The following is a 7,548-nucleotide window of genomic DNA, read 5'->3' as shown; positions in this document are numbered from 1 at the left end:
AACCATCGAACCAGTCTGTACGAAGTTCCAAACTTTCTCTCGTCTTCCTGTCTTCTTCCAAGCCCTCCAAACTCTTTCAAGCTCTGACTGTTGGGGCCCTAGATCTCCTCAACCTGCATCTCCAGGCTCAGGTCCATGGGTCCAACCCCCACCACACGCGTGCCCTTAGCTGTTCACAAGCACTTCGTGCATACCAGAGCCAAGCCAGGCAGCTGCCCGCCACTTCCCCCACAGGGGGCCAGGCCCGGGCCTCCCCACCTGGGTTCTGTACAGCGATGGGGTCCACAGCTCTCTCTCCAGCTCATTCTGTGGCCTCGCCCCAGAGCCTTGTACTCCAGAGGTTGAAGAACTTGCCAAAGGTCATGAAATTCATAAAAGGCAGAGCAGAATGCAAGCCTGGTTCTGGACTTGACATCAAGTGGCCACCGGACCTGTGACCCCAACTTCCCACCTGCGTGTTCCAGCCTCCAGCAGAGGAGGTAGAGCGAGGCAGCTGGTGGGGGCTAGTGGACACTCCCGTGGCAAGTGAGGCCCTGTCCTTCTCTAAGTCCATCTAACTAAGGCCCCTCTCTTGGGGAAGCCCACACAGCCAGTCTCCTGGCTTTCGCATCCTCCCAACGTGGAGTGACAGTTTCAAAGCACAGCTCTGATTGCTGTTGGGATCCAGCTGGGCTCTGGGACAGTGTCCCCCTCTACCGAGAGCCTTCCCTCCAGTCTCACCGCCTGCCAGCCTCCACTGCCCTGTCTTACCCATCCTGTTCTCTCTGCCTCACAAGCAGCCATCTCCATTTCTGCTGCCTGTGCAACCGGCCTGTGCTCCTATCACTCCAAGCCACCTCTTCAGGGAGAGCCTCCCACATACACTCAGCCCTGCACCCCGAGATTCCCTCAGGAGCTAACTCAGTGCCCAGAGCGTCTGCAGCAGAGGCAATGGTCAGGTCTCCAGGCCAGCTTAACATATGAGCCCTTTCCAGGATAGCGGGCCACCAGCTGGGAACTGGGGCAGCCTAGGATGGAGGGTTTGCAGCCAGGGTGCTCACACCTGCCAGAATGTCACATATGTGCATGGTGGTACAGTGTGCCCACCCCTGCAGCAGGCACAGGAACAAGCACACAGGGACCAGGTCCACATACCCCATCATCTCCCTAGTGCCTATGGACAGCACTGGGAGCTGCAAGTCACTGCCATCCCAGGGACATGACCAAGACCACAATGGGGTGGCCGCAGACTGGGGGCAGATAAAACAGGAAGTGCAAGGAATCATCTCAGTAGTTTTTTATCCACCCCTCTTGCCAGCCACACATCTCCAGGGACAAGGGCTCGCTCTGGCCAGGCAAAAGTCACCTCTCCAAAGGTTCCCCATCTCAGCCTTGTCTCTCTGTCCCCCAGGCCCTCATCCTGGCTTTCCTGAGCCTTGTTGGGGCTTAGCACCCTCCTTTTATCCCAGGAGTCTGTCCCAGCACAGTTCTTGGATGTGCTCCTGTTTGTGGCCAAACTGAAGCATCCCCTCCCTTGGTCTAGGCCCTTCACCTCCATTAATGTGACCCAAGGCCCCATTAGCTTTCTGGTGGTTTCCTCTCCCTACATCTCACAACTGCTGTCCGCCTCCCCTCCTAAGCGTGCGTGGCTGGCTCTGCCATCCCATCCCACAGGCCAGGGCCCAAGAACTCTGCACCCAGGCCAGGAGGGCATGGCATTTGTCGTCTCTCTGGACCTCTCCCCTTTGGAGTCTGCTTAAAGCCCCTGCAGGTGACACAGGGCCAGCCCCCAACCCTGCCCCAGACAGTCCTGCTTCCAAAGCTGGGTCCTACCCTCGGGTCCTGCCTCATTCCCTCCTCACTTCCGCAGACACCACCCTCCTGTCAGGTACCCAGGGGCTCAGTGAATGTCTGAAGGAAGAAATCCATTCAGTGGCCCAGCGTGGTGGCTCACGCCTGTAATCCCAGCACTTTGGGAGGTCAAGGCGGGCAGATCACTTGAGGTTGGGGGTTGGAGACCAGCCTGGACAACATGGCAAAACCCCACCGCTACTAAAAATACGAAAATTAGCTGGGCCTGGTGGCGGGTACCTATAATCCCAGCTACTCAGGAGGCTGAGGCAGGAGAATTGCTTGAACCTTGAAGGCGGAGGTTGCAGTGAACTGAGATGGAGTCATTACACTCCCGCCTGGGAGACTGAGTGAGACTGTCTCAAAAAACTAAAATGAAATAAGAAATCCATTCAGGGCCTGAAGGAGGCGAGACTCTGGTGTGGGGAAGTGTTTAGACAGAGCTGAGGGTGGACACCTTGGGTTTGGTTCCAGGTTGGGAAGCCTCTGTTCTTCAACTGTAAAATGTTAATCGTCTTTTCTGACTCATCTATAAAGTTTTGGTGTGCAGTGGGAACCCAGGAGCATGTAGGGGTGAGGCTGGGCTGCCCCATTCTGGCCCAGGACGCTGAGCCCAGCGAGGGTGAGTGGGACAGCTGGTCAGCGGGCCATGCAGTCAGGGACGAGTCCACGGAGGAGGCCGCACACACCATTTCCCCGGCACTGCCCACAGCCTGCAGCCTTTGTGCATTTCTGAGGCCACAGTGCTCCCTGGTGGCTGCACAGCCTACCCCGAAGGACAGCGTTCTGGGTCTCAGGCCTCAGTTGCCCTCTCTGCGGCCCCAACAGCTCATCCTAAGCAAGGTTTGTTGTCACTATGTTACATGTCACCATTTGGGACCAGAAAGGGGGATCCAGCGGTCCTGAGTCGTACAGTCAACCAGAGACAGGGTCAGACCTCACCCTTGGGGCTGCCTGGCTCCTGGGCCACTGAAGTCCTGCCTGGAGACGCGTGCTCGAGTCTGGGCGCCTCCCATCCTGCTGCAGGACAGGAAAGTCACAGTTTGGATGCTTTATCATAAAGACGACCCTGGCACCTGGAGGAGGAAGAGATGGACAGGGCTGTGGTTCGGGGGACTCCTTGGGGACCACACTGCCCCCACCACGGCAGCTGGAGCCTCTACTGGGGGCAGGACCAGGCACCTCGGCTGTCAGCCCAGAGGTGGGATCCCTACACACCCTCACTGCACCCCCCACAGCTTTCTCTGCCTCTCCTACCCCCAGGCTTCTCTCTGGACATTATCCAAGAACATCAGCCATGGAAGCAGCTTGAGCCTCCTTGCCCTGCGTGACAAGCAAAGTGAGGCCCAGAGAGGGAAAGGGGCTGACCAGTGCCCCCCAGACGGCTGTGGGCAGAGCCACGTTGCACTGGTTTCTCCTAAATCCCTGACCTGGGCTCCTCCTCCCCAGGGGATTTCACCAATCCAGAGAGTGCTTGGGGCCAAGGGTGCCTCTGACAGTCAGGGAGGGCTTCCTGGAGGAGGCCCTAGGTCTAATGGGGTCTTCTAGGCAGTGGTGAGTTGGGAGGCGATAGCCAGCACTCTCACGGCATCCAGGTGGCCTTGATTCCAGACCGTGGGTTGGAGAGGCAGAACCGTGGGAGGGGACCAAGGGTCCCACCAGGCTCCCTCTGACGGCCATGTCTTCCTTTGGCCACAGGACGCTGTGCGCAGCTGCAGATCCATGTCACTGAGGCTGTGGCCACAGCCACTGAGCAGAGAGAGATGATCGCTCCCTGGAGCAGGACCTAAGCGTCATTCAATCCATCCAGCGGCCTGACGCTGAGGTGAGCCCACCCTCCTGCCCTGTGCCCGCCTCACCGCCTGCCTAGGGTACTTTTAGCCTCTGCAAACATTGACTTCTCAAATAAGCCTGTGTACCAGGCAGCTGGTGACAACCCAGAGGGGCTGTCACCTAAAACCATTGGGTTCTCCCTGCTTACTCCATGCATACCACCCTGCCCCCAATTTGGGGTGAGAGGCCATGGGGCAGAGGCTACAGGGATTCCTAGAGGTAGCAGAGCTCCCTCTTTCCAGGCATTGCCCTGAAAGTAGAGGTAGAGGCAAGGCCAGGACCATGTACCCATCTCCCAGCTAAAGGACCTGGAGTTCAGAGATCACAGCAGCCTGGGGCGTAAAGAGGCCAGGGAGGGCATCTCCTTGCCCACCTCCCATTCTATAGAGGCAGCAATGGGACTCCAGGAGAGAAGTCTAGGCTGCCCCAGGTCACGTGGCAGGCTGGGTGCAGGGCCAGGTAGGCCCAGGGATCTGAAGCATGTCAAAACTGATTGGCCACGAGGAGAGCCCCACTGCTGCTGAACTCGGGGCTTAGGAGTGACTCGGGGCCCAGCCATCTCTTTGGTAGTCCATGCCGCGTGTCTAGGTCTGGGCCCTCCTGCAGCCAGCCTGCACCCTGGACGGCCCCACCCACTCCTTGCCACACCCACCCCGACATTTGCCTTGGCCACGCTGAAAGGGTATATTCCATGCCCCCTGTGCAGAGGCACCTCCTCATCTCTTCCTGTCACCTGCAGGGTGCCGCCGAGCACCGCTTGGGGAAGATCCTGGAGCCCATCAAAGAGGCCACTGCCCTATTCTACAGTAAGGAGAGGCCTGACCCATGGGAGGAGGGAGGGTCGGGAGGAGGAGGAGGGAAAAGGAGACAGGTGATACCGCCTGAGAACCCAGATCCCCAAAGAGCAATGCCTTCCTCTAAGAAGGTCAGGCCCCAATGCCTGCAATGCAGCAAACTTCGAAGGGTCGGGTAAGGCCAGGTGTGGTGGCCCACACCTGTAAGTAACAGCTACTTGGGAGGCTCAGGTGGGAGAATCGCCTGAGTCCAGGAAACGGAGGCTGCAGTGAGCTGTGATGTTGCTACTGCACTCCAGCCTGGGCAACAGACCGAGACCCTGTCTGTAAAAAACAAAAAGGTGGATGAGGTCCCAACCTGCGTTTCTGGACCTTAGCCTGACACCCCCTACCTTGGGGCCCTGACCCCTCGGCTCTGCCAGTGGCCTGTGAAAGGCTGGTGAGTGGTGATCAGCTGCACCTCACTGCCGAAGTGCACTTCGGGAGGCCGAGACAGGCGGATCACTTGAGGTTGGGAATTTGAGACCAGCCTGGCCAACACGGTGAAACCTCATCTCTACTAAATGCAAAAATTAGCCAGGCGTGGTGGCATGTGCCTGTAGTCCCAGCTACTAGGGAGGCTGAGGCAAGGAGGATCGCTTGAACCTGGAAGGTAGAGGTTGCAGTGAGCTGACAAAATTGCATCACTGCATTCCAGCCTGGGTGACAAAGCAAGACTCCATCTCCAAAAAAAAAAAAAACAAAAAAAAAAAAAAAAATGGAATTTCTTCCTTTTTAATTAAGGCAGAATAATATTTCATTGTGCATACAGACCACATTTTGTTTATCCATTCACCTATTCATTTACGTTGCTTCCACCTTTTGGCTGTGGCGAATAATGCCACTGTGAACATGGGTGTTAAAATATTCCTCCCGAACCCCGCCTTCAAATCTTTTTTTTTTTTTTTTTTTTGAGGCGGAGTCTCGCTCTGTTGCACAGGCTGGAGTGCAGTGGCGCGATCTCGGCTCGCTGCAAGCTCCGCCTCCCAGGTTCACCCCATTCTCCTGCCTCAGCCTCCCAAGTAGCTGGGACTACAGGCACCCGCCACCACGCCCGGCTAAGTTTTTTGTATTTTTTTTAGTAGAGATGGGGTTTCACCGTGTTAGCCAGGATGGTCTCGATCTCCTGACCTCATGATCCACCTGCCTTGGCCTCTAAAAGTGCTGGGATTACAGGCAAGAGCCACCGCACCTGGCCCTTGCCTTCAATTCTTTTGGATATCTACCCAGAAGTGGAATTACTGGATCCTATGGGAATTCTATGTTTAGCGATTTTAGAGGAAGCACCATACTGCCATATATTTTTTTGTACTGCTCACATTTTGGTTGTGTTTATTTTAGTTTTTGTTTTTTGAGACGATGTCTTGCTCTGTTGTCCAGGCTGGAGTGCAGTGGCATGATCCTGGCTCATTGCAACCTCCATCTCCCAGGTTCAAGCAATTCTTCTGCCTTACCTTCTTGGGTGGCTCTGGATTACAGGCGCCCACCATCACACCGGGCTAAGTTTTGTATTCTTAGAAGAGATAAGGTTTCACCATGTTGGCCAGGCTGGTCTCAAACTCCTGATCTCAGGTGATCTGCCCACCTCAGCCTCCTAAAGTGCTGGGATTATAGGCATGAGCTGCCATGCTGGCCACTGCTTAAATTTTGAATGGTGTGAAAGAAACACTTATTTAACATTTGAATAAATTGAAAAATGAGATTCCATTTCACCTTGCCCTTACATTGGCAAATACTAAAACCACACAGTGCATGATTCCATGTACATGAAATGTCCAGTATAGGCAAATCGATAGAAACAGGAAGGAGACTGCCTGTTGCCAGGCAATAGGGGAGGAGGGAATGGGGAGTGACTGCTGGCAGGTTTGGGGTTTCTTATTGGGATGATTTTAAATGTTCTGGAATTAGGTAGTGGAGATGGTTGCATAACATTGTGAATACAAATGACTGAACTGTACACTTTGAAATGCTGATGTTTATGTTATGGGTATCATATCTCAATAGTAGTTTTTAAAAGGCTAATACCAATGACAATAAAAAGTATGAAGAAACCTGACCAGACATCATGGCTCATGCCTGTAATCCCCAGCACTTTGGGAGGCTGAAGTGGGAGGACTGCTTGAGCCCAGGAGTTTGAGACCAGCCTAGGCAACACAGTGAGGACCTGTCTCTACAAAAATAAAAAATTAGCTGGGCATGGTGGTGCAAGCCTATAGTCCCAGCTACTTTGGAGGCTGAGGTGGGAGGATCGCTTGAGTCAGGAGGCTGAAGCTGCAGTGAGCTCTGGTCTTGCCACTTCATTCTAGACTAGGTGATAGAGCAAGACCCTGTCTCTAAAGAGATGGGTGGCTGATGCCTGTAATCCCAGCACTTTGGGAGGCAGAGGCAAGTGGATCACCTGAAGTCAGGAGTTGAGGACCAGCCTGACCAACCTAGTAAAACCCTGTCTCTACTAAATACAAAAAATTAGCTGGGTGTAGTGGTGCATGCCTGTAATCCCAGCTACTTAGGAGGCAGAGGCAGGAGAATTGCTTGAACCCGGGAGGCAGAGGTTGCAGTGAGCTGAGACTGTGCCATTGCACTCCAACCTGGGCAACAATAGCAAAACTCCGTCTCAGATAATAATAATAAATGCAATAAAATATATACACAGGATCTTGTTCTGTCATATATTACGGTTGATGCAAAAGTAACCAAGGTTTTTGCCATTACTTTTTTTTTTTTTTTTTTTTGAGATGAAGTCTCGTTCTTTCACCCAGGCTGGAATGCAGTGGTGCGATCTCGGCTCACTTCAAGCTCTGCCTCTCAGGTTCACGCCATTCTCCTGCCTCAGCCTCCCGAATGGCTGGGACTACAGGCGCCCACCACCACACCCGGCTAATATTTTGTGTTTTTAGTAGAGATGGGGTTTCACCATGTTAGCCAGGATGATCTTGATCTCCTGACCTCATGATCCACCCGCCTCGGCCTCCCAAAGTGCTAGGATTACAGGTGTGAGCCACCGCGCCCGGCCCCCCTAGTTTTGTGGGGGTTTTTTGTTTTTTTTTTTTTT

At 54.2% G+C, this 7,548-nt stretch overlaps 1 long non-coding RNA gene across 1 annotated transcript in view; it reads left to right on the top strand.

The window, feature by feature from the left end:
• Positions 1-2,799: 2,799 nt before the first annotated feature.
• The window catches only part of LOC108523016 (uncharacterized), an 8,751-nt gene continuing 4,002 nt past the window's right edge, over positions 2,800-7,548 (top strand). Inside the window, exons 1-2 of the long non-coding RNA XR_001883669.1 lie at positions 2,800-3,655; positions 4,403-4,469. This is a non-coding gene — a long non-coding RNA (uncharacterized LOC108523016). The remainder of the gene's footprint in view (positions 3,656-4,402; positions 4,470-7,548) is intronic.

Source organism: Rhinopithecus bieti, unplaced genomic scaffold (assembly GCF_001698545.2).
Source record: "Rhinopithecus bieti isolate Rb0 unplaced genomic scaffold, ASM169854v2 scaffold_72083, whole genome shotgun sequence".
Taxonomy (NCBI): Eukaryota; Metazoa; Chordata; class Mammalia; order Primates; family Cercopithecidae; genus Rhinopithecus; species Rhinopithecus bieti.
The sequence above is the reverse complement of the archived record's forward strand: the minus strand, read 5'-3'. Positions and strand labels throughout refer to the sequence as shown.